The 24265-nt window shown below is 39.0% G+C and overlaps 1 protein-coding gene across 1 annotated transcript in view; it reads left to right on the top strand.

The window, feature by feature from the left end:
• RNF180 (ring finger protein 180) overlaps positions 1 to 24265 on the top strand; it is a 451691-nt gene that overhangs the window by 104719 nt on the left and 322707 nt on the right. Inside the window, exon 2 of the mRNA XM_043489052.1 lies at positions 9422 to 9469. The gene's annotated coding sequence lies outside the window, so the exon portion shown is untranslated. The remainder of the gene's footprint in view (positions 1 to 9421; positions 9470 to 24265) is intronic.

The following is a 24265-nucleotide window of genomic DNA, read 5'->3' as shown; positions in this document are numbered from 1 at the left end:
GAGCCTAATGGGCTACAGTCCATGGGATCACAGAGAGTCAGACACAGCTGAACAACTGAGACTTTCATTTTCATTGCCTCGATGCCCTGACAAGAGCAGGTTTAGAGGAGAACTAGGGACAGAAGTCAGATTGCTGTGGAAGGAGCAGTGAAAGAGAGGGGAAACCAAGAGGCAGCAGGTTCAGCTTTAACAAGGGCGAAGGGCAGCTTGGTGCCGATTATAGAGGCCAGAGAAGTTTGTAGTTTTGCTGGTAGATCCAGGTGGCAGCTGCATTTGTACATGAGGAAACCAAGTCACAGTGAAGTGATGGTGAATATTCAACTCAAAAGAGGCATGTTAAGTATTGCGTTGCATTAAAATATTAATGTTCCCTCTGTGTTGCTTAAAATACCATTTTTTGAACCAGTGAGTCAGTCAAGATTGTTAAGCACAAGAAAAAGTGCTTATTTTCTTTCAAGGAGCTTCAATTCTAGGCAAAGAGAGAAGGCAAAATGATGAGAATTCAAAGATGACAGAAACAGGTCTACAAACTTTTTAGAGGGAAGATGATACTAAACTGTGCAGAAAATAAGAATGAGGATGATCAGATTTCAATAATGGTTGGTGTGTGTTACCTGGAATCAAGTAGAAACAGTCTGCAAACAATTTATATTAATAATTGTGAAAATACAACATGGTGCTTCAGAGGTTCTCAGGGGGCAATATCTCAAAGGGCCAGCAGGTGGAGATAATATGACAAAAGATGTCTGTCAGACTAGTGGCTTGTCATGATCACCAACATATGGGAGTGACATGATAAAAGATTAGCTGGATGGGAGTGTACCAACAAGTGTGCTTCTGAAAAAAGGTGACCCTCCTCACTTTCCAGCAGGTTTCCTTTTCTTTTTTGAAATACATGACACAGTTGTTGTTTTGAACTGAATAATTATGAATGTTTGCTTTTTGAATTTATCCCAAATTTTTGAAATGTGGTTACACTGTTTTTCTAATGAACAATAAGTGTATAAATTTTAAAACGTGGAAATGCAATGAGGCATGTCCCCAACACACTCTGTTTCTAGAGATTAATTCAGGATTAAAATGTGGTATTAAGATGTGTTTATATTGAAACTATAAAATTTCTGGAAGAAAGCATAGGTGGTAAACACCTTGACATTGGTCCTAGTGGTAGTTTTTAATTTGACTCCAAAGGCAAGGGCGACAAAAGCAAACAAAAATAAACAAGTGGGACTACACTGAACTAAAAGGCTTCTGCACAGCGGAGGAAATCTTCAACAAAATGAAAAGCAACCTACGGCATGGGAGAGAATATTTACAAATCATATATCCTATAAGGAACTAAAAATATATAAAGAATTCATACAACTTAATAACAAAAAAATAAGCATTTTGATTAAACAATGGACAAAGGCTCTGAATAGACATTTTTCAAAAAGAAGACAGAGGTGGCCAACAAGCACATGACAAGATGCTCAGCTTTACTAGTCACTAGGGAATGCAAATCAAAACCACAGTGAGATATCACCTCATACCTGTCAGAATGGTTACTGTCAAGAATAGAAGAAATGATAGGTATCAACAAAGATATGGAGAAAAGGGAACCCTCGTGCACTATTGGTGGGAATGTAAATTAATCCAAGAACTATGGAAAACACACAGCAGTTCCTTTAAAAACTAAAGATAGAACTACTTTATGACTCAGAAATTCTACTGCTGAGCATTTATCTGAAGAAAACAAAAACACTAATTTGAAAAGATGTATGCAATCACTTGTTCATTTACAGCATTATTCCCAATAGTCCAGATACGGAATCAAACTAAGTGTCCATCTTTGGATGAATGAATAAAGAAGATGTAATATATACACACACATGATGGAAAACTGCTCAGGCATTAAAAAAAAAAAAAAAGAATGAAATGTTGCCATTTGCAAGAAATGGATGGGCCTAGAGGGTATTATGCTAAATGAAATGTCAGACAAAGACAAATATCATATGATTTCACTTATATATGCAATGTAGATAAGAAAACAAACATAAAGCAAACTCTTAATACAGAGAATAGAATGATGGCTGCCAGAGGGGAGGGGTGTTGGAGGGGTGAGCAAAATGGGTGAAGGGGACCAAGGTACAAGCTTTCAGTCATAACATAAGCCATGGGATTGTAATGTATAGCATGGCGACTATGGTCAGTAATATTGTATAGCATATTTGTAACTTTGTATGGTGATAGAGGGAAACTAGACTTATTGTGATGATCATTTTGCAGCACATACAAATACCAAATCATTATACTGTACATCTGAAATTAATATGTCAATTCTACCTCAATTAAAAGAAATGATATACTATGTCAAAAAAGATTTTTTTATAAATATATGTGCTCAGTAGCTCAGTGGGGTCTGACTCTTTGCAACGCCAGACTGCAGCCCACCAGGCTCCCCTTTCCATGGGATTCTCCAGGCAAGAATACTGGAGTGGGTTGCCATTTCCTCCTTCAGGGGATCTTCACAACCCAGGAATCAAACCCATGTCTCCTTCATTGACAGGCGGATTCTTTACCACTTAGCCATCTGGGAAGCCCTTATAAATGTATCACATTTATCAATTTGTTAGATACTTAACTAATATTTGCCAAGCAATGAAAAATTTCTCTATTACAATTACGGGAACACACATACTCAAAGCAATTTTGTGTTGGATTTTGCATAAAATTTAGTGAACTTCTTAAAAACTTTTTTTCTTTGATTTTTGGAAAAAAACAATAGAAACAAACTTCTTTAGGATTTGTGTCCTGCGTGTCTCTGCCAATGAACAGTTACACTATAGTGCTATTATCAGCTAGTAATGCCTGGGACACGTACATGGATCCAAACTACCTGTGGCAAGGCCCCAAAGATATTGCCGGCTCTGGAGCCAATGTTGTGGCTGGAGCAGTCCTACTGGTGCTTATTATAATTACAAGATGGACTTCAACATAAACCCCCAGGGAACTATGAGAAGTGGTTTATTACTCACAAGTACTAGAAGATACAGAACACAACCCAGGGCCATACAGTGAGATCAAGGGGAGAGAGTGGGGGAAGTCTGTGGACCTGGGGCTCCGCCTTTATTGGGGTACAAGGGTGGAATGCCTAGAGTCTTCATGATTTCATTCTTTATTGGTTAATTTAAAACCTAAGGGTGAGAATTAGGGAATGGGAAGGGAAAAGTGGGGTCAACTAAGTGGTCAGTTATCCAAGTTACCCAGGGTTTTCTAGCAGGGCAACTTCTTGGGTGGAGGCTGGTTCCTTGACTAGTTGTTTTACTAGTAGCTGTGACATATAGCTGGCAATGTGTATTCCAGACAGATGTCTTTGAAATGGATGCCTTAATAATCAGCAGCTTCACATCAGGAGTTTACACTACAGGGCATTTGTTCAAGAGGATTTTTTTTTATTTTTTGGTCTGTTTAGTTTTATTTTGTTACTTGTTTCTTTCTTTATCTAAATAGTTTTCATACAATTTAGTATTAGGTAGGTAGAAGGACTGATGCTGAAGCTGAAACTCCAATACTTTGGCCACGTCATGCGAACAGTTGACTCATTGGAAAAGACCCTGATGCTGGGAGGGATTGGGGGCAGGAAGAGAAGGGGACGACAGAGGATGAGATGGCTGGATGACATCACTGACTAGATGGACATGAGTTTGAGTGAACTCCAGGAGTTGGTGATGGACAGGGAGGCCTGGCGTGCTACGATTCACGGGGTCGCAAAGAGTCGGACACGACTGAGCGACTGAACTGAACTGAACTGAGGTATAACTGCAATCAGCCTTATAAAAGCTTGAAAGGCTGATGAATGTAAATGTACTTTTATTGGTTTGTTGGTTGGTTGGATGGATGGGTGTTTGGGGGCTGGTATGTTGATTTTGCCTGAAATCGGTTTTTAGATTTACAGGAATATTTTAAATGAGCCACTTGTATGTACCATTTGAAGAATTTCAAGAGCTATCCTAATTTAATGCTAAAAAGAGTCAGGCAAATTATTGCCTGAATGATGTTATGAGTGAAAAGGTAACTTACCAACAAAAGCACTCCCAAAAGAGATAACATTATTTTAGGATAAAATAAGTTTTATGGATTAATTTTCCAGTATCCCCTTTGTTTGGAGGAGCAAGACACATCTCTTGTATAATATTTCTAAACCTGGACTTCTTGAGAATCTTCTCATTAGAAGCTTTCCCATGAAAAGTAGATCCAGGGAAAGTTTTAGGAAGAGACAAAAGATTTCACTCATTAAGAGCAATTCCAAGGACTAACAGTTACAATTGTAACAAATCTCCCTAACCATGCTGTTACTCAGTCACTCAGTGTCCAACTCTTTACGATCCCATGGCCTGCAGCACGCCAGGCTTCCCTCTCCTTCACTGTCTCCCTGAGTTTGCTCAAACTCATGTCCATTGAGTCAGTGATGACATCCAACCATCTCGTCCTCTGTTGCCCCCTTCTCCTGCCTTCAATATTTCCAACATCAGTGTCTTTTTCAATGAGTCAGCTCTTCACATCAGGTGGCCAAAGTGTTGGAGCTTCAGCTTCAGCATAGGTCCTTCCAATGAACATTCAGGATTGATTTCATTTAGGATGAACTGGTTTGATCTTCTTGCAGTCCAAGGGACTCTCAAGAGTCTTCTCCAGCACCGCAGTTCAAAAAGCACCAATTCTTCAGCGCTCAGCCTTCTTTATGGTCCAACACTCACATCCATACATGACCACTGGAAAACCATAGCTTTCACTATCCAGATCTTTATCAGCAAAGTGATGTCTCTGCTTCTTAATACACTATCTAGGTTTGTCATAGCTTTTCTTCCAAGGATCAAGCATCTTTTATTTTCATGACTGCAATCACTGTCTGCAGAGATTTTGGATCCCCCCAAAATAAAATCTATCACTGTTTACACTTTTACCCCATCTATTTGCCTTGAAGTGATGGCTTCAGATGCCTTGACCTTAGTTTTTTGAATGTTGATTTTTAAGCCAGCTTTTTCATTCTCCTCTTTCACCTTCATCAAAAGGCTGTTCAGTTCCTCTTCATATTCTGCCATAAGGGTGGTGTCATCTGCCTATCTCAGGTTGTTGATATTTCTCCTGCCAATCTTGATTCCAGCTTGTAACTCATCCAGAATGACATTTCACATGACGTACTCGGCATGTAAGTTAAATAAGCAGGGTGACAACATACAGTCTTGATGTACTCCTTTCCCAATTTGGAACCAATCCATTGTTTCATGTCTGGTTCTAATTGTTGCCTTCATGGCCTGCATACAGGTTTCTCAGGGGACAGGTAAGGTGGTCTTTTATTCCCATCTCTTTAAGAATTTTCCACAGTTTGCTGTGATCCACACAGTCAAAGACTTTAGCATAGTCAATGAAGCAGAAATAGATTTTTTTTCTTTTTTGGAGTTCCCTTGTTTTTTCTATGATCCAACAGATGTTGGCAATTTGATCTCTGGTTCCCCTGCCTTTTGTAAGTCCAGCTACAGAGAAGGTCTTAATGACCCAGATAACCACGATGGTGTGGTCACTCACTGAGAGCCAGACATCCTGGAGTGTGAAGTGGGCCTTAGGAAGCATTACCACAAACAAAGCTGGTGGAGGTGATGGAATTTCAGCTGAGCTATTTCAAATCCTAAGAGATGGTGCTATTAGCTGCACTCAGTATGCCAGCAAATTTGGAAAACTCAGCAGTGGCCACAAGACTGGAAAAGGTCAGTTTTCATTCCAATCCCAAAGAAGGGCAATGCCAAAGAATGTTCAAATTATGGTACAATTGCTAACCTTACCACCTGACAAAGTCTTTCATAGCACGCACGTGTGCATGTGCATGAGGTTGTGTCTGACGCTTTGCGACCCTATGGACTGTATCTCACTAGTCTCCTCTTTCCCTGGGATTTTCCAGCCAAGAATACTGAAGTGGTTTGCCATTTCCTACTCAGTCGCATATCTAATCTGGTGTTTAACTTCAAAAGCTCTTTGACTACTATGAAAGGAAAATAAAAGTGGCATTGATATTGCTAAGAAAGCTTTCTAAAATGGATCCAGGAGGCCCTTGAGGAAGTGTGACTTACACACATCTCAGGCCAGACAAAATCTGAAATTTGACCACTTATTTTCTTAACACTGGCATTTAGAACCTCTGCCCAGTGTTCCAGAAACTCAAGATACTTATTGGACCTTTACCCTAAAATAAAATTCATAATGGCCTATCTACTGATTGGATTTTACCTTAAATAACTAATGATAGCCTATACCTTAAGGAAAAATATTTCTTCTCTGCATCAATCAGAATCTTTGCCAGACAGCTTTAACTACCTTATGGCTTTTGTCATTATAAGCCCCTGACTCCTTCTCTTTCCCAGAATACTCTCCTAGTTTTACCCAAATATATATGTGTGTCTTTCGAATTGCAGTTCTTAACATCCCAAATAAAGCTCTTTGTTCTTTGCAGCCTCACAAAATTGCAGTAACTGATTACTGTTCAACACTGTAAATATAGTATGAAATGTCATGTTCTATGCAGTGGAAGGGGAAAAAGAGAATGTGCACCTTGCAAACTTTTTTAGCTAAAACGGGAACACAGACTAATATCTGGATCAGCTGTTAGTTCAGCTCTGCTTGATCAAACACAGCAATTACACGGAACTGGGGTAATGAGGCTACTGCCAGCCAACTGGTGGACATTATGTTACATCTAGATGCTAAAGAAAGTGGAATTATCATACCAAACCACATTCAAGTTAGAGCGTGGCTTGCTTTTTACTAATTTAATGAATTACTTTAGTCTTTTAGTTTCCTGTGATTTTTTTTTTTAAGTGTCCTGTGATCTTAATTCTTAGCTACTGTCTACTCTGTAAGAATGTCCTGGGACAGAATATTTTCATCTTTGAAATCACTACAAAAACAGATAAGACCCAAGAAATCATGTTCAACTGACTCCCACTGTCAATGATAGGTTAAAAACAGTTATCTTCAACCCTCTAGTTTTACCATTTACATTTCACTTGTCAGCATCTCAGTGAATATTTTCTTCTCAAGCCAGAGGGGTAAAAAACAAAATTCTTTTTAAGAATAAATTGCCCCAGTATTCAGTATCATCACCACCAAAATGTTTGGTTTCTATTTGTCATTTGAAGAAGGTAACACTCTGTTATTTTCATCCTACTATTTAGCTGAAATATTGGCATCTCTGCACTGTGTAGATGAAGCAATTCCCAGAAGAATTCAGTTGAAAGAGTATTTTTGTTTTATTTCATCAGATGAATGCTTTGGGCTACGGATTTTGAGAATATTAACACAAAACCATTTTCTAAACCACCCCAAGTTTTGTTTAAATGTGCTTTAAATGTTATATTCTGTGGAAACTTAAGATCTCTTGAGGGAAGGAAACAATCAAAGCAGTCTAATTCTATACCATTTGATCAAGGGATTAATTACTTGTATTTAAAATTCTCAATAATTAAATGGCAAGGGAAACTTGCAGCCATTTAGAAGTCATCTGGCAGGGAAGCCACAGCTGGGGAATTTACAGAGTGTCAGGAGGTTTCAGGAGTAGAAACAGCTGCAATGCCTTTTTAATAGTGGAGCTGAATAACACCAGAAGAGTCTCATTCTATGCAATGAGAGGTATAATTCCCAAATTTTAAAATATAATCCATGGTTTGAACATTTGTGCAGAACCACTAATAGGACATTAAATGAATGGCACATTAGAACTAACAACATGAATTATAATAATAATTTCTAATACTTATTTAGTACTTATAATTTTTAGGTGCTATTGTAAGCTTGTGCACATTCTCTCTCCCCTCTCTTTCTCTTTCTCTCCTTTTCTCTCCCTCCCTCTCCCCCTCTTATCCTCTACCTCTATATATAATTCATTTCCACAACACCCTTATAAAGCAGTTACTAGTATTACATCTGTTTCTTTTCTTTTTCAATTTGAAGTATAACATGCACAAAGAAAAATTAGTTTACAGGACCTCCCTGGCAGTCTAATGGTGAAGACTTTGCTTCCAATGCAGTTGGTGAGTGTTTGATTCCTGATGGGGGAGCTAAGACCCCGCATGCCTTGTGGCCAAAAAGCCAAAACATAAAACAGGAGCAACATTGTAACAAAGTTAGTGAAGACTTTTAAAAAGGTCCCATCAAAAAAAAAAATATTTAAATAAAAGAAAAATGAGTTTAGACAGATGTGTGCAAAATACAGAACAGTCCATCATCGCAAAACTTTTCCTGATGCCCTCTTTGAAAAAGTCATCTTTTCCTGAACCATCTCCAGAGTCAGCCACTCTTCTGACTTCTATCACCATTCTTTAGTTAACCCTGTTTTAGAACTATATATAAATGGAGTGATATGATATGTGCTCTTTTGTGTCTGGCTTCTTTTGCTCAGAATAATGGTTTTGAGATTCATCCATTTAGTAATATACATAACTAGTGAATTGTCATGTGAATATACCACAATTTGTTTTCCCATTTTCTTATTGATAGGCATTTGTGTTATTTCCAGTTTTGAGTTACTGTGAACAAAACTGCTGTCAATAATCTTGTACAGATCTTTTCATGAACATATGATTTCAGTTCTCTTGCACTGAAATTAGAATTGTTGGGCCATAGGTTAGGTGTTTTATTTTATAGGAACTACCAGATATTTTCCCAAAGTGATTGTATCATTTAACATTCCCACCAATATTGTATTTTGCAGTTTTGCAAAATATTGATTTTCGCAATATTTGATTTTATTATCCTTTAAAATGTAACCATGCTTGTAGGTATGCAGTGATACCATATTTTGCTTTCAATTTTTATTTCCCTGATAAATAATGATATGGAACACATTTTCATTTGCTTACTGGTCATTTGTAGTCGTCCTTTGTGAAGTGCCTGTTGCTTGCCTGTTTATAATTGAGGCTGTTTGTATTATTATCACTGAATGGTGGGAATTACTTCATATTGTAAATACAAGCCCTTGGCCAGTGATATGTGTGTCAATAATTTCTTCCTGTGGGTGTTTAGCTTTTCACTATGTTAATGGAGGGTTTTAATGAGTAAAAGTTTTGTATTTTGAGGAGGCCTAACTTGTCTTTTGGAGAAGGCAATGGCAGCCCACTCCGGTACTCTTGCCTGGAAAATTCCATGGATGGAGGAGCCTGGTGGGCTGCAGTCAATGGGGTCGCTACGAGTGGGACACGACTGAGCGATTTCACTTTCACTTTTCACTTTCACGCATTGGAGGAGGAAATGGCAACCCACTCCAGTGTTCCTTCCTGGAGAATCCCAGGGACGGGGGAGCCTGGTGGGCTGCCGTCTATGGGGTCACACAGAGTCGGACACAACTGAAGCGACTTAGCAGCAGCAGCAACTTGTCTTTCATCTTTTCTTTCAGGGTGAACGCTTGTGGTATTCTGTATGAGAAGACTTGCCCTACACCAAGGTAAGGAAGATATTCTCCTATGTTTCATTCTAGAAACTTTATAGATTTAACTTTTATGTTTTGGTTTATGATTGATCTTGACTTATTTTTTTTCTTTTTTAAGTATGTTGCAAGACAGGTGTCAAGGTTTATCTAATTTTTTTATATAGAGGTTCAGTGATTCAATTGTCATTTAGCAAGAAAAAACCCTTTCCTTGCCTCCATTGCTTTCATGTCTTATTCTAAAACTAACAATGGAAACAATCTCAAAAAAAAAAAAAAAAAGAAACAATTTAGCTGTGGTATGGGTTCTATTACAAGATTTCCTATTCTGTTCCATTGATCTATCTGTCTATCCATGCTGACAGTTTTCTTCTAGGACTTTAACAATGTAGTTGCAATGTCTTCTGGCTTGCATTATATCTGATGAAAAGTACAGATCATTCTCATTTTTCATATACATATGTACACCATCTTCACAATCGTTTTCTCTAGTATTTTTAAAAAGATTTTCCCCTTTATCTTTGAATTTTACCAATTTGACTATAATGAACCTAGAGGGTTTTCCTTGTGTTTAACCTTAAATTCTTGGGATTTGTTAAGTGTCTTGGCTGTGGGTTGATAATTTTTTTATCAATTTGGGGGAATTTTGATCATTATTTTTTCAAATTCTTTTTCAGGAAAATTTTCATTTTAGATGTTGTATTTTTTTCTTTCAAAAATGTCTATTTGGTTTTTTTTAATGGTTTTCATTTCTTTGTTGAGATTCCCTATATAAATATTATGACCATTTTCTTTTAAATCCTCAGACATATATGAACAGCAATTTTAAAGTGCTCATATACTAATTTCAACACATGTCTCACCGCTGGATCTCTATTAATTATTTTTTCTACTGGTTATAAATTACATGTCCTTGATTTTTCTATGTGCCAAACATTTTGAATGATACAGTTTGGGGAGCTTGAATTTGTCTTACTTTACACACTGTCAAGATTTATTCTGTCATGCAGTTAATACATGGATGGAACAATGTGATGCTTTTGAAACTTTTTGGTTTAGTCTTTGTAAGAGCATCTAGACTATTCCTTACTATAAGACTAGATAGACACTACTCCTAAGTGGCTTTTCTGTGATATCAATGGAATTTCCAGGGTTTTCAATGAAGTGTCTACACTAACTCCAATCCCAGTGTCTCCCAGAACAGGGTAATATCTAGAATCATATTCAGCTCACAGTTCCTTGATAGCTGCTTTTTTCCAGGTCTTGCTCTAATCTTATACATCCGAATATTCAGTCAAATATTTAAGGAGATCCATATGCATATTTATATATCTTATTGTGTGCATAACCCCTTCTAATCTTCTTCCCTACAAATTTCACTCACCTCAGCACTCTCAAATCCTCTCCTTGTTTCTTTGGCACAGCTAAATGTGTGGGTCTCTGTTGGATTTCTCTTATGAGAACCACAGTTTGGAAAGTTTCTACCCCAAACAGAAAGCTCCTCCACTTCAGGACCACAGCTTCTCTTGTCTATTGTCCAGTACCCCTAAACAGATGCTTCATACATGTTTCCAGTATTATAGTTGTTTACTGCAAGAGAATTTGGCTAATGCCATTTTAGATCATACTGGAAATCAAAAGTCTGTACTTCGTCTTTTAAAGTTGAGTAAGCTGAGACAAAAAGAAGTTATATAATTTGTCAAATCTCCCACAGGTTAACAGAACTGGATCTGATTCATTTTGGCTCCAGAGTGTGTGGTCTAATGGATAGCGTGGCAATAATGTTTTGGGATTTTTTTTTTTTCATGACCACAGTTTCCTAAAGTTAAAAATGAAAAAAGAAATAGTGTAATGTGGTAGGACATGAATAGGTATATTGAATGCCTGGTGACTAAGAAATAGAACATGAGGTTATATAACCATGGTGACAGCAAGTAATAATTTTAGTCCTTTCCCCAGCCAAAAAGTAAAAAGCTACAGTACAGAGTTTCTTTGCTTTCCTGACCTTTGGATTGCTCAGTCTATGTATCCTACTATGCATATTGAATGTCAGAGTTAGTTCCATGAAAAACCAGATATGCTAGAAGTAACTGCATCAACTCAATCATTTGTATCCTTAATGTCATTTATCTAGTTTACTGGTTCAGAAATAAACCACAGTGAAAGCAACCTCAGACAACCTGATGTTGTCAGTTTTGTCAGTCTTTTATCCTGGACCAGTCCTTTATGGTTTTGTTTAATACATTTAGCCTCTAACTTGTATTATCAAATCCTTTTATAATAAATTTCAAATTAATTAGAATTCTCAAACTTAAGTAGCCTCAGAGATACTTCCCACAATGCTACCAGGCTCATAAACATTTCTAGTTGCACTGCTGACAAGAACATTTATGTTCTTCTTAATGAAATACCACAGATAAAACAACACAAGCTTTCCCTGCAATAGGAAATTAAGATTTTTGCTTCGGCATTATGTTTTTAGATTCTGTGAACTCAGATTTTTATTGCTAAGTTAAAAGTTCTTTCCTTGATTTACTAGTTATAGATCAATATGTATTTGAAGGAAATATTATGTGTCCCAGAAATTACCATCATCAGAAAGCAGAAAAATACTTCCACTTAGTCATCAAGATAGCCCAATACGACATGCATTACCTCAGTTCTTCCTTATGCATGCATGCTAAGTCGCTTCAGTCATGTCCACCTCTTTGCAACCCTGCGGACTGTAGCCCACCAGGCTTCTCTGTCCATGGCATTCTCTAGGTGAGAACACTGGAGTGGGTTGCCATGCCCCCCACCAGGGGGTCTTCCCAACCCAGGGATCAAACCTTCATCTTCTGTGTCTCTTGCACTGGCAGATGGGTTCTTTACCACTAGCACCACCTGGGAAGGCCCAGTCCTTCCTCAAAGACTACCCTCTCACTCCCAAACCCCACCTCCCACTCCTGGCCTTGTGCTCAGTCATGTCCAACTCTTTGCAACGACATGGCCTGTGGCCTGCCAGACTCCTCTGTCCATGGAATATCCCAAGCAAGACTACTGGAGTGGGTTGCCATGTCCTTTTCCAAGGGATCTTCCTGACCCAAGGGTTGCACCGAAGTCTCCTGCGGCTCCTGCATTGCAGGCAGATTCTTTACCCACTGAGCCACCCGGGAAGCAGACTTTCCTCAAGGGAAATCAAATAAACAACCTTGGTATAGCCCCAGCTATGAACAGATATTATTCCTAGCTTTATGGAAGTAACTGTAGAAAGATTATGACTATAAACTCACAAAGGACAACATTTTGTTACTTTCAACAATATTTGTGAAATGTCTTTTGGAGATATGAGACTGTGCTCACTTTATTCATTTACTCTTACGAAAGGAGGCAGTATGTAATGCTTTGAAGCTAAATAGTGAGAAACCTTGGTCAAGGGCACAAACCTAACTGGGCTCATCCTTCAGGTAAAGGAACTAAAGTGTTAGGTATGATTAAATATAAGAGACATGTAGAGGTGTCTGCCTCCCCGTTGCCTTCTTCTCTGAGAGCTTCCTGGTGATAGTTGTAGACCACAGCAGCTGAGTTCATGCCCTGTGACCTCAACACCACAGCTCACTGAACTAGGAGTGTACTTTAAGTACCAGACTTTAAGTATCCAATCCTCTAACCAGCTAGTAATCAAACATATTCTCTATACTTATTTTACACTAAGAAGTGGTATGGGAAAATACAGCCATGTGTGCAAACTCAATAGACACAGAGGCTGGCCTGAGGCTCTCATTTTTGGCGCCACACTTGCTGACAATTAAGCAGAGAAAGGAGCTCTGTAGTAGTGAGAAGCACAAAGGAATGAGTAAGCACTTAGACACAAGCAGAAGCAAAAGACCAGACTCCATAACAGGTAGATGAAAAAGCCATGATTTCTTTCCAATTCCTGGTTTTACAAGCCTACCAGCATTTCCGTTTTTAGACCCTGGAGGTTGCCTGTGCAATCCGTAAAATTAATCTCTCTTCCGTGGAACTAACTTGAATAGCTTCCTTGCAGTGAATATTCCCTGACTACAATGCTCAACCATATAGGCCTGATTGTCTTTTTTTAAAAACTCAGAACAGAGTGGCCTAAATTTTAAAAACTTCTTTAGAAATAATTATCCTCAAAAGCAAAGAGGTGGCCCATCCCCCTATCTAAACAAGCTCTGTGGTCCCTTCCAAAATAAATGAGGCAACATAATTAACCATGTATAAGGAATAAACAGCTATTTTGCATTACTTTGCCAATTAAAAAATGGAGGCCAAGAGACTGACAAGCACCTATTGGTGCTTGAGAATCAGCACAATAAAATCAGATTCAATAAAGTAAAATGGAGATGGCATCTGCTACTTGGATTTTAGGAATCATGCATTTTAGAAATCAATTCTGTCAAGCCAAGAGCTATATTAAAATAGCAATAGTTCAGTTCTTTTGTCTTCTATTCCTGTTGTGACATGTATATAATCTTCACTAACAGAGCTTTCTATGTTTACTCAAGTGACCTCATTAGGTTTAGATATTGTCAAGTGTCGATGTACCAAAACAGAGTTTTAAATAACTTATTTCCTTTACTTTATTGCATCTTCAAGCATTAGGAACAATCAGTGTAATTGCCTATTTGCACAAACAAGACATCTTATGATAGTATCACTTCAACTGGTTCTAAATCTAATAAAACCTAATGTTTGCCCAGCATTTTAAAGTTTTCCAAGCACTATCGCATGTGATGTCTCCTTTTGTTCTCTGTAGGAAAGGAAGATGGAATTATTCCTACTTTGCAAAAAGGGTGATAAAGGCCAGGAAAGTCCAGTGTACTCATTGTCTCTGGGCTGTGTAACAAAGTACCACAACTTCCATGGTGTAAACAATACAATTTTATTATTCTATATTTCTGGGGGTCACAAGGCCAACACAGTCCCGCCAGAATAAAATCAAAGCATTACCAGATAATATACATGCTGTTCTGTGAAACAGATCACCAGCCCAGGTGGGATGCATGAGACAAGTGCTCGGGCCTGGTGCACTGGGAAGACCCAGAGGAATAGGGTGGAGAGGGAGGTGGGAGGGGGGATCGGGATGGGGAATACGTGTAAATCTATGGCTGATTCATATCAATGTATGACAAAACCCACTGAAATGTTGTGAAGTAATTAGCCTCCAACTAATAAAAAAAAATTAAATTAAATTAAAAAAAAGCATTACCAGAGCTGCATTCCCTTCTAGAGAGTCAAAAAGCAAGCAGCTCTGTTTTAATTTCTAGGGTTGTGCCTACAACTCTCCTACTAGGACTTTTCTAGTGGCCTCCTTTTCAGCCACAGATAGCTCTAATACCCTCATGCCTCTGACTCCAGTGGTGAGGCTGCTTGTATTACAGCCCAAATCTGCAGCAGTCTTTTCCTGTTTTTGACCCCACCCAAAATTAGCAGACGTTCACTTCACCATACAATGGTCACAGCAGTATTGTCAAGTGCTGCCTCAAACACCAAAGAGGATTGCCAAACATATTGCTTCTCTCTTAATGGTAGGAGGCCCAGGGTACAACATCCTGTCCTTTCCTTCCGGGAGGATGTCTTAGGATACTTTGGCTTACATGCCACGTGCTCAGTCTCTGCAGTCACGTCCAACTCTTTGCAGTCTTTGAGTGTGGTGCTGAATCTCTATAATCTTCCCTGGAATGAATTGGGTTTTATTGGTGTTTTGTTTGCTTGGTGATTTTTTTTTTGTTTTTTTAAATTTTTATCAGAGTGTGGTTGCTTTACAATGTTTTGTTAGTGGAATAAATGGTAATTTAGACTCACTATGTTGGTAAAGGTAGGCTGGGGACAATTTTAGGGCTTCTACTTGGCCTTTCCTGGTACAATAACTTGGATTTAATGGGACAAAGAACACATGTGAGGGTTCCATTATGAATATACACTTAGGAACCAGAGACATGGCCACCAGGTGTGTCCATGAACCTAACGGACCCTCCTTGAGACAGATGTGGGCTAGAGCGCCATTTATTTCTGGGCCCTGATAGGTCTCTATTCTAACAGGAAGTCAATGATGGCACTTTCAGTTCCCTTCTGTATGTTAATTCGGTCCCTGTATCAAGGGCCATCAAAAGGTGTGGGTATTCTCTTTTCTCTGGTTTATTTTCACCCTGTGAATAAATGGTTGCTAGTGTCAATTGGCAGAGGACTGGGAGAATCAAATGACTACATCACTGTACACTCCTGCCATAGTATTGTAAGGTCCTTCCTCATGGGGATGGAGCCTCTTCTTTAGCTGATGGATTCTGGGTGCAGGTGGGTTCAGACCCTGAAACTGTCTAAAAAGTCATGATTCTCCATTGCACAGCTGTCCTGAGCCTTCTAATCATCAAGTCTTGATTTCTTCAGCATATATGTGGTCTCAAACAGAATCTAGCCTTGGCCTGACCCAAGAACTTCTGAAGGCTCTAGACCAGTGTGACCCACTAGGAATTCTACTAGGAATATAATATTGGCCACATGTGCAAAAAGAAACAGGTGAAACTATCTTTAGTATATTTTATTTAACTCAAAATATATGAAGGAGAGATAGGTGTGAAACTTCCTAGATGTCTCAGAGAGAAGTGGCTTTCATTAGTCAAAGTCAATTCTCTGAAGAAAGTAACAGCCATAAGCCATTATCCACAGCATACGTGCATGCATGTGTACATGCTATGTCACTTCAGTCATGTCTGACTCTGTGCAAGCCCATGGACTGTAGCCTGCCAGGCTGCTCTGTCCATGGGATTCTCTAGGCAAGAATACTGGACTGGGTTGCCATGCCCTTCTCCAGGGGATCTTCCCAAACAAGGGATGGAACCTGCATCTCTTACCTATCCTGCATTAGTGGGCAAATGGCTGGATGGCATCACCGACTTGATGAACTTGAGTTTGTGTAAATTCCAGGAGTTGGTGATGGACAGGGAGGCCTGGCATGCTGCGATTCATGGGGTAGCAAAGAGTTGGACACGACTGAGCGACTGAACTGAACTGAACTGAACTATTTACCTCTAGATTATCCACAGCATTTGCAGCTATTACAGAACAAGCTCATTGGCTGGAAAAGGGAAGCTGGCTGGAAGCCCCATGGTATCCACTACACTAAGTTAACTAAAATCCTTTCTATTACTCGTATCCAAAATCTTAACTTGCAACAGAATACCTGAAGTGTGACTCTATCTCATGCCCTTATTTTTAGAAGTCTTCTTAATGTGAGCTATTCCCCAAAGCTGCAAGTGCTGGGCAGTTTAAAATGAAAAAGGGAACAGGGCAAACCTGATATATCCAACTGGGAAATTCTAGCAAGTAAAAACAGAGCCTGAAGTTAAAGCAGGGCCTTTCAGAACTTGCACCCAGCATCACCTGGGAATTCATCAGAGATGCAAATTCAGAAGCTCTTGGGTGGTGGTTGGTGGGGGTGGGGGGGCAAGGTTTCCCCCGCTAACCCTGGGATAAGCAGCCTTCCCAGTGATCCTGATGTACACTCTGGACTGAGAACCAGAGTTAAACTGATGCTTCCTTTAGGAAGGCAACCTCAGCCCTAGCACAGCAAAGGGAGACTCATTAAATACCCATGTTCCTGACCCCGTTAAGGAAAGCAGACCAGCTGCCTGGATGAACAACCCTAATGCTGTGTGCATGCTCCATGAGAGACCTGGGAAGAGAGAGAGGCCTTCATACTTGATGGGTTCATAATTAAGAGAGTACAACTTTTCTGTATGGTAGAGTGCTCTATTTTCAGAGTTTATAGCACAGGAATTCTGAATTTTTACCTGATGTATTTCTGTGGGAAAGTGCAGCCCAGTATGACACCTACTGGTGTAACAGACCTAACACAACGTGACAGAGATACAGAGACGACGGCCAAGTAGCCAGGCCTAAACCCTCTGCCAAGATGCCCTAGATTTGCTAAAATTCAGAGCCAGGAAAATCTGGGGAGTTCACAAAGCTCTAATCAGTTTTCTCTCTAGGGAAGCAAGCCTCCCAATCAAGTTGCAGAGAACAAACTAGTGGTCAGGAGATAAAATAAGTTCAGTTAGAGGCCAGACACAGAAAAGTTATCAGAATAGGACCAAGGGACAAAATACGTTGAAGATTGTCCCTAACTTCAAATAAAGAACTTTTTTATTTAGATGGCAGTTTTAGTCACTTAAAGATTAATCATCAGACCTTACTTATAAAAATAGGACAGAATCATGATAGTGTTTCAGTACCACATTTGATTAGTATATTGCAAATTTCCTGTTCTCACAGTTACCACCCATGCTATTTTGTTTCAATTCTAACCAATCGTGAAACTCTGCAAAAGTTGTTGCAAATATTTGTGAATATTTCTACTCTAAATATTTACTAAAGTATTAAGTACCAATATTAAAATACACTTCTCCATGGATAATAGGTCTGTTATCCATCATGATGAGCCTTTCAGTACAGTGGTTCACTGAGCATTGATACATAGAGATTGTTCCACATACCGTGGCTCGTTAAACAATTTTAATGTATTACCCTACTAAAATGTGTAACATTTAAAAGCTGTACTGAATAAGGCAGATGTGTATGTGTGCATGTATGTGTGAGAGAGCATTTCAGGTACCAGCTGTATTACTAGATTATGATCATGGCCATTTCCTGTGATTGTACTGTGTATGTGTAATTGTGCCTATTAGCAGAGATTACATTGGGATAGATTGGAATCCTTTTACCTCCTTTTGCCAATTGCATGGCTCTGAGCAAGCTATCTAACTTCTTTATGCCTCAGTTTTCTGCTCCATGAAATAGTGATAATAATCATACCCACTCATATATAATAAAACAGTTTGAACAGTATCTCAGATAGGATAAGCACTCTATGTCCATGGAATTCTCCAGGCAAGAATACTGGAGTGAGTAGCTGTCCCCTTCTTCAGGAGATTTTCTGGCGCAGGAATTAGACTAGTCTCACACACTGCAGGCGGATACTTTACTGTCTGAGTCACCAGGAAAGCCCCATATGAATGTTAGATACAACTATTAATAAAATGCTAGAACATACAGTTCACTCTATATTTTTCCTATAGAGATGTATAGGCAAATCTGAAACCAATTATTTTCTAGTCTCTTAAGATATTCTTTTGAATAAGATGGAAAAATAAGACTAGATGACAGTTCAATTAAGTGAAATCACTAAAAAATTAAATCATAAGCATTTTTGGTTAGTGAACTGATATTAGTGATCTGGGAAATCTCTAGTGAAATTTTCAGAATTCTCCATCTGCCTTGGCTTGTCCAATATATTATCGATGACCTGAATAAAATGGAAGAGTATACTTATCAAATTTGCAAGTAATATTGAAACAGTCTATAATACAGTGTCTATAACAAAATCAATAATAACAATAATAGTAGCAGTTACACATATTGAATATACTATGGTGGGCAATTTACATGTATATCTGTAACCCATAGGACAATCCTGAATTAGGGATTATAGTTCCCATAACAGGACATTTGTGATTACCTACCTTTCTCTTCTTAATAACAAATCCCTAAGGGAAACTACCTGTCCTATATGGGCCCCAGCCTCAGTTTCTATCACAGGGCTAAGGTTTTCCTAAGCCAGTAGTTCTTTAACTGTGGTCTCAACCAACATCAATGTCATCTGGGAATTTGTTAGAAAAGGAAATTGTGTAGCCTTGCATTAGACCTGGGCTTCCCTGGATTTTCCACTTGCCAATGCAAGAGACATGGGTTTGATCCCTGGGTTGGGAAGATCCCCTGGAGAAAGAAATGGCAACCCACTCCAGTATTCTTGCCTGGGAAATCACATGGACAGAGGAGCATGGCAGACTACAGTCCATGGGGTCACAGAGAGTCAGACAAAACTTAGTGACTAAACAACAACAGCATCAGACCTACTGAATCAGAAACTGTAGGGATGGAATCAATAAATCAGTGTTTTTTATTTTTTTTATTTTTTTTAGAGTAAATCATCTTTATTGACTTCATTTCTAATAACAAATAAGTTGTATTTATTTAAAAAATTTTTTTAATTTATTTTTATTAGTTGGAGGCTAATTACTTTACAATATTGTAGTGTTTTTTGCCATACACTGACATGAATCAGCCATGGATTTACATGTGTTACCCATCCCGATCCCCCCTCCTGCCTCCCTCCCCATCCCATCCCTCTGGGTCTTCCCAGTGCACCAGCCCTGAGCACTTTAAAAAGTCCTACAAGTGATTCTGATACATAGCTAGTTTGAGAGCACTGGTTGTAACCAATCTGATTATCCCTTATCAGGGACTGACTTAAATAAGGTCATGATAGACTCCTGGAAAAATGAAATGTGAGAGGAAATCTGAGGGCTCTCTGCTGCTGCTGCTAAATCGCTCCAATCGTGTCCAACTCTGTGCGACCCCATAGATGACAGCCCACCAGGCTCCTCTGTCCCTGGGATTCTCCAGGCAAGAATACTGGAGTGGGTTGCCATTTCCTTCTCCAATGCGTGCGTGCACGCTAAGTCGCTTCAGTTGAGGGCCTTCTAGAAAATGTTTACTTCTTTCTTTGAAAGAACCTTTTGAGAAGGAGTCCCTCTTTTGCTGGTGGACATTTTCATGTCTATCTGTGATTCCTGGAGCAGTGGAAGCCATCCTGAAGCCATAAAGATTGGAATTAGCCAGAGGAGAACACACTGAATGTAGCAAGATGGAAGAATAGAAGGAGCATGGATCTTGATGACATCACTTAGCCACCAAATTTACCAAAACTAAAATTGTATTACCTTCAGACTTATTATTTTAATATATCCTCATTAATTAGCCATTTTGATTGGGAGTTTCTAATATCTATAACAAAAATTGCCCTAAGAAATACCACAGTTTTGCAGTAAAGAACACCAAAGCACTGAGAGAATGAGTTACTTTCTCAAGCTCAAAATTCAAAACTCTTTCATGATGACCTGGAGGGATGGGATGGGAGGGAGAGGAGAGAGGCTAGGCAGGGAGGAAATATGTACATAATTAAGGCTGATTCACATTGTTGTATGGCAAAAGTAATTACAACATTGTAAAAATTATAAATAAGTACATTGTGAATAAAAAGATTCTATTAGGATCCTCAGTTTGAAGTCCCCTATTGGAAAAAAATTCAAAACTCTTTCAATAAACCAGACAAGTGGATATATGTCTGTGTAGCTTAGGAAAGGACTAGAAGTAAAGGTAGAGAGGTGAAGAGGTGAGGCATAGCCTCAAGTAAGTTCATTTTTAAAAGCCCTAAGAAATTCAGATGCTGCATAAACCAGTAGGATGGCAAAGTACAAAAAGGGAGGAAAGAGGTTTAAGGCAATGTAGGGTTCAGTCAATGAAAATTGACCAGGGAAGAATAAACAAGGAGGGAAAAGGTTATACTACGTTGCACATTAGTACATTTTAATCTCATCTAAAGTACTATGCTCAGTTCTAGGTACCTCAATTGTTTTCATGGAAACAGTTGAGAACAAGTAGATCATAATATGACTAGGAGATGAAAAGGTCTGAGAATCAAGCTGTAGATTTTTAGCTAAGAAAAGGTAAGGCTCACAAAACTGTAACTGTATTATTCAAGTCTCTTTGGGAACAACTAAGGGAAACTCAACCCAAACTGACTTACATACAATCTTTTGGTTCGTGTATCTAAAAGTTCAGTAAGTAACACAGCATGAGGTGTGGGCTGAGTCCATGTGCTCTGACAATGTATGTGGTAGGGCTTTGTTTTGTTCTCAAGGCACTGTTTTCTTGGGTTTCCTTCATCCTCAGCCAGGCTCTCTCCCCATGTCCCAACCTCATATTCCAGTGTTTTAGCAATTCTGTAAGATGGAGAGCTTCTCTTCTCCAGTATTTTTCATAGAAGTCCCAGTATAGCATCCTACTGAACCCATTTGAATGACTAGCCTGAAAGTGAAAGTGAAAAGTGAAAGTGAAAGTCGCTCAGTCATGTCTGACTCTTTGTGACCGCATGGAATTCTCCAGGCCAGAATACAGGAGTGGGTAGCCTTTCCCTTCTCCAGGGGATCTTCCCAACACAGGTATCGAACTTAGGTCTCCTGCATTGCAGGCAGATTCTTTACCAATGGAGCTATCAGGGACTAGGACTAGTTGACTAGCCTAGGATTGAAATAATCACTGTGGCCAGGGAAATTGAATATGCTAAATGAGAAGATCTCCATTATGTACACATCCTAAAGGGTAGGGATAAGAAAGCTTTCATTCCTTGGTAAACTCCATCAGTGGAAAATAAGATGGAGATTAAATTTCCCATTGGAAAATTGATTATTCTGAGAAGAAAGAAAAAAGGATCCTGGGAAGGCTAAAATAGAGATGACCACTTCAATAACACCTGTCTTCAAATATTTGAATGTCTGATAAATAAATAGATTCAGCTTATTTTATCAAGTTTCACTTAATATAATAAGATATAATACATAGAAGTTACTGGGAACCACATTCCTAATCTACACAAGAAAGAATGTTATCTTTACATATCTCAACAGTGAATAGGTTGCACCAGAAAGCAAGGATGTCTATCATGAGAAGTTTGCAGGCCAAGATCAGATGACCATCTTAGAATGACATCAGTTCAGTTCAGTTCACTTCAGTTTAGTCGCTCAGTCGTGTCCTACTCTTTTGACTCCATAGACTGCAGCATGCCAGGCTTCCCTGTGCTTCACCAAACCCCGGAGCTTGCTCAAACTCATGTCCATCAAGTTGGTGATGCCATCCAATTATCTTATCCTCTGTCGTCCTTTTCTCCTCCTGCCTTCAATCTTTCCCAGCATCAGGGTCTTTTCTAAGGAGTTGGCTCTTCCCATCAGGTCACCAAAGAATTGCAGCGTCAGCTTCATCATCAATCCTTCCAATGAATATTCAGGACTGATTTCCTTTAGGGTTGACTGGTTTGATTTCCTTGCAGTCCAAGGGACTGTCCAGAGTCTTCTCCAACACCACACTTCAAAAGCATCTATTCTTCAGTGCTCACATTTCTTTGTTTCAACTCTCACATTCATACATGACTACTGGAAAAACCATAGTTTTGACTAGACAGACGTTTGTCAGCAAAGTAATGCCTCTGCTTTTTAATCCACTATCTAGGTTGTTCATAGCTTTTCTTCCAAAGAGCAAGCGTCTTAATTTTATGTTTGCAGTCACCACCTGCAGTGATTTTGGAGCCCAAGAAAATAAACTCTGTCACTGTTTCCATTGTTTCTCCATCTATTTGCCATGAAGTGATGGGACCAGATGCCATGATCTTCATTTTTTGAATGTTGAGTTTTAAGTTAGGTTTCTCACTCTCCTGTTTCACTTTCGTCAAGAGGCTCTTAGTTTCTCTTCGCTTTCTGCTATAAGGGTGGTGTTATGTATTTCCTGAATTGTTAGAAAAGAGGACCAGAAGAAATCTAAGGTCCTTTCCATCTCTAAATCTATAATATACTCTATAAGCAATCTGGCTAAAGATCATCTAGTGCTGTCATTTTTCCCATAGATGACTCCTTTAAACTGTACTGGTATTTCTGAAATGCCTCTGTCTGATAAAAACAGAGTGGATGATGATGTTGACCAACTCTTCTATTGTTATACTAATTAAAGAAAGGGGAATAGCAAAAAGGACTGGCTGGTGATTAGGAAGTTCTTAAATAGTAATGGCTGCAAATGAGGAGGGAATTCATAGTATGTAATAACAATACTAAAGAGTGTGGTCAGTAAAAATCAAGATGGGATATCTAATCACAAAAAATGACAGAAATGTCAAACATGCATGCTAACCTAAACATAAGAAAGAAAGATTAAAGAACAATGAATAGATACTGGTGAGAGACTTGGTTCAGGGTCATAAAAGGGACTCAATTTGAATCAGTAACCTAATGATTCATAAATGATATTTATTTCCAACTAACTGAATTGGAATCAAGATTGCCAGAAGAAATATCAATAACCTCAGATGCACAGATGACACCACCCTTATGGCAGAATGGGAAGAGGAACTAAAAAGCCTCTTGATGAAGATGAAAGGGGAGAGTGAAAAAGCTGGCTTAAAACTCAGCATTCAAAAAACTAAGATCATGGCATCTGGTCCCATCACTTCTTGGCAAATAGATGGGGAAACAGTGGAAACAGTCATAGACTTATTTTGGGGGCCTCCAAAATCACTGCAGATGGTGACAGTAGCCATAAAATTAAAAGACTCTTGCTCCATGGAAGAAAAGCTATGACAAACCTAGACAGCGTATTAAAAGGCAGAGATGTTACTTTGCCGATATAGGTGCATATACTCAAAGCTGTAGTTTTTCCAGTAGTCATGTATGGATGTGAGAGTTGGGCTATAAAGAAAGCTGAGCACCGAAGAATTTATATTTTTGAAGTGTGATGGTGGAGAAGACTCTTGAGAGTCCTTTGGACTGCAAGGAAATCAAACCAGTCAATCCTAAAGGAGATCAATCCTAAATATTCACTGGAAGGACTGATGCTAAAGCTCCAATACTTTGGCCACCTGATGTGAAGAGCCAACTCATTAGAAAAGACCCTTATGCTGGGAAAGAGTGAAGGCAGGAGGAGAAGAGGATGACAGAGCACGAGATGGTTGGATGGCATCACTGACACGATGGACATGAGTTTGAGCAGGCTCCAGGAGATGCTGAAGGACAGGCAACCCTGGTGTGCTGCAGTCCATGAGGTCACAGAGAGTCGGACATGACTGAGTGACTGAACAACAACTGAATATTTTAGTGAATTAAATGTAACATCAGGAATGATTTGAAACACGAGTGTGATGCTACTTGA

This window comes from Cervus canadensis, chromosome 16, assembly GCF_019320065.1.
Source record: "Cervus canadensis isolate Bull #8, Minnesota chromosome 16, ASM1932006v1, whole genome shotgun sequence".
Lineage (NCBI taxonomy): Eukaryota > Metazoa > Chordata > Mammalia > Artiodactyla > Cervidae > Cervus > Cervus canadensis.
This window is presented reverse-complemented; position numbering and strand designations above follow the sequence as displayed.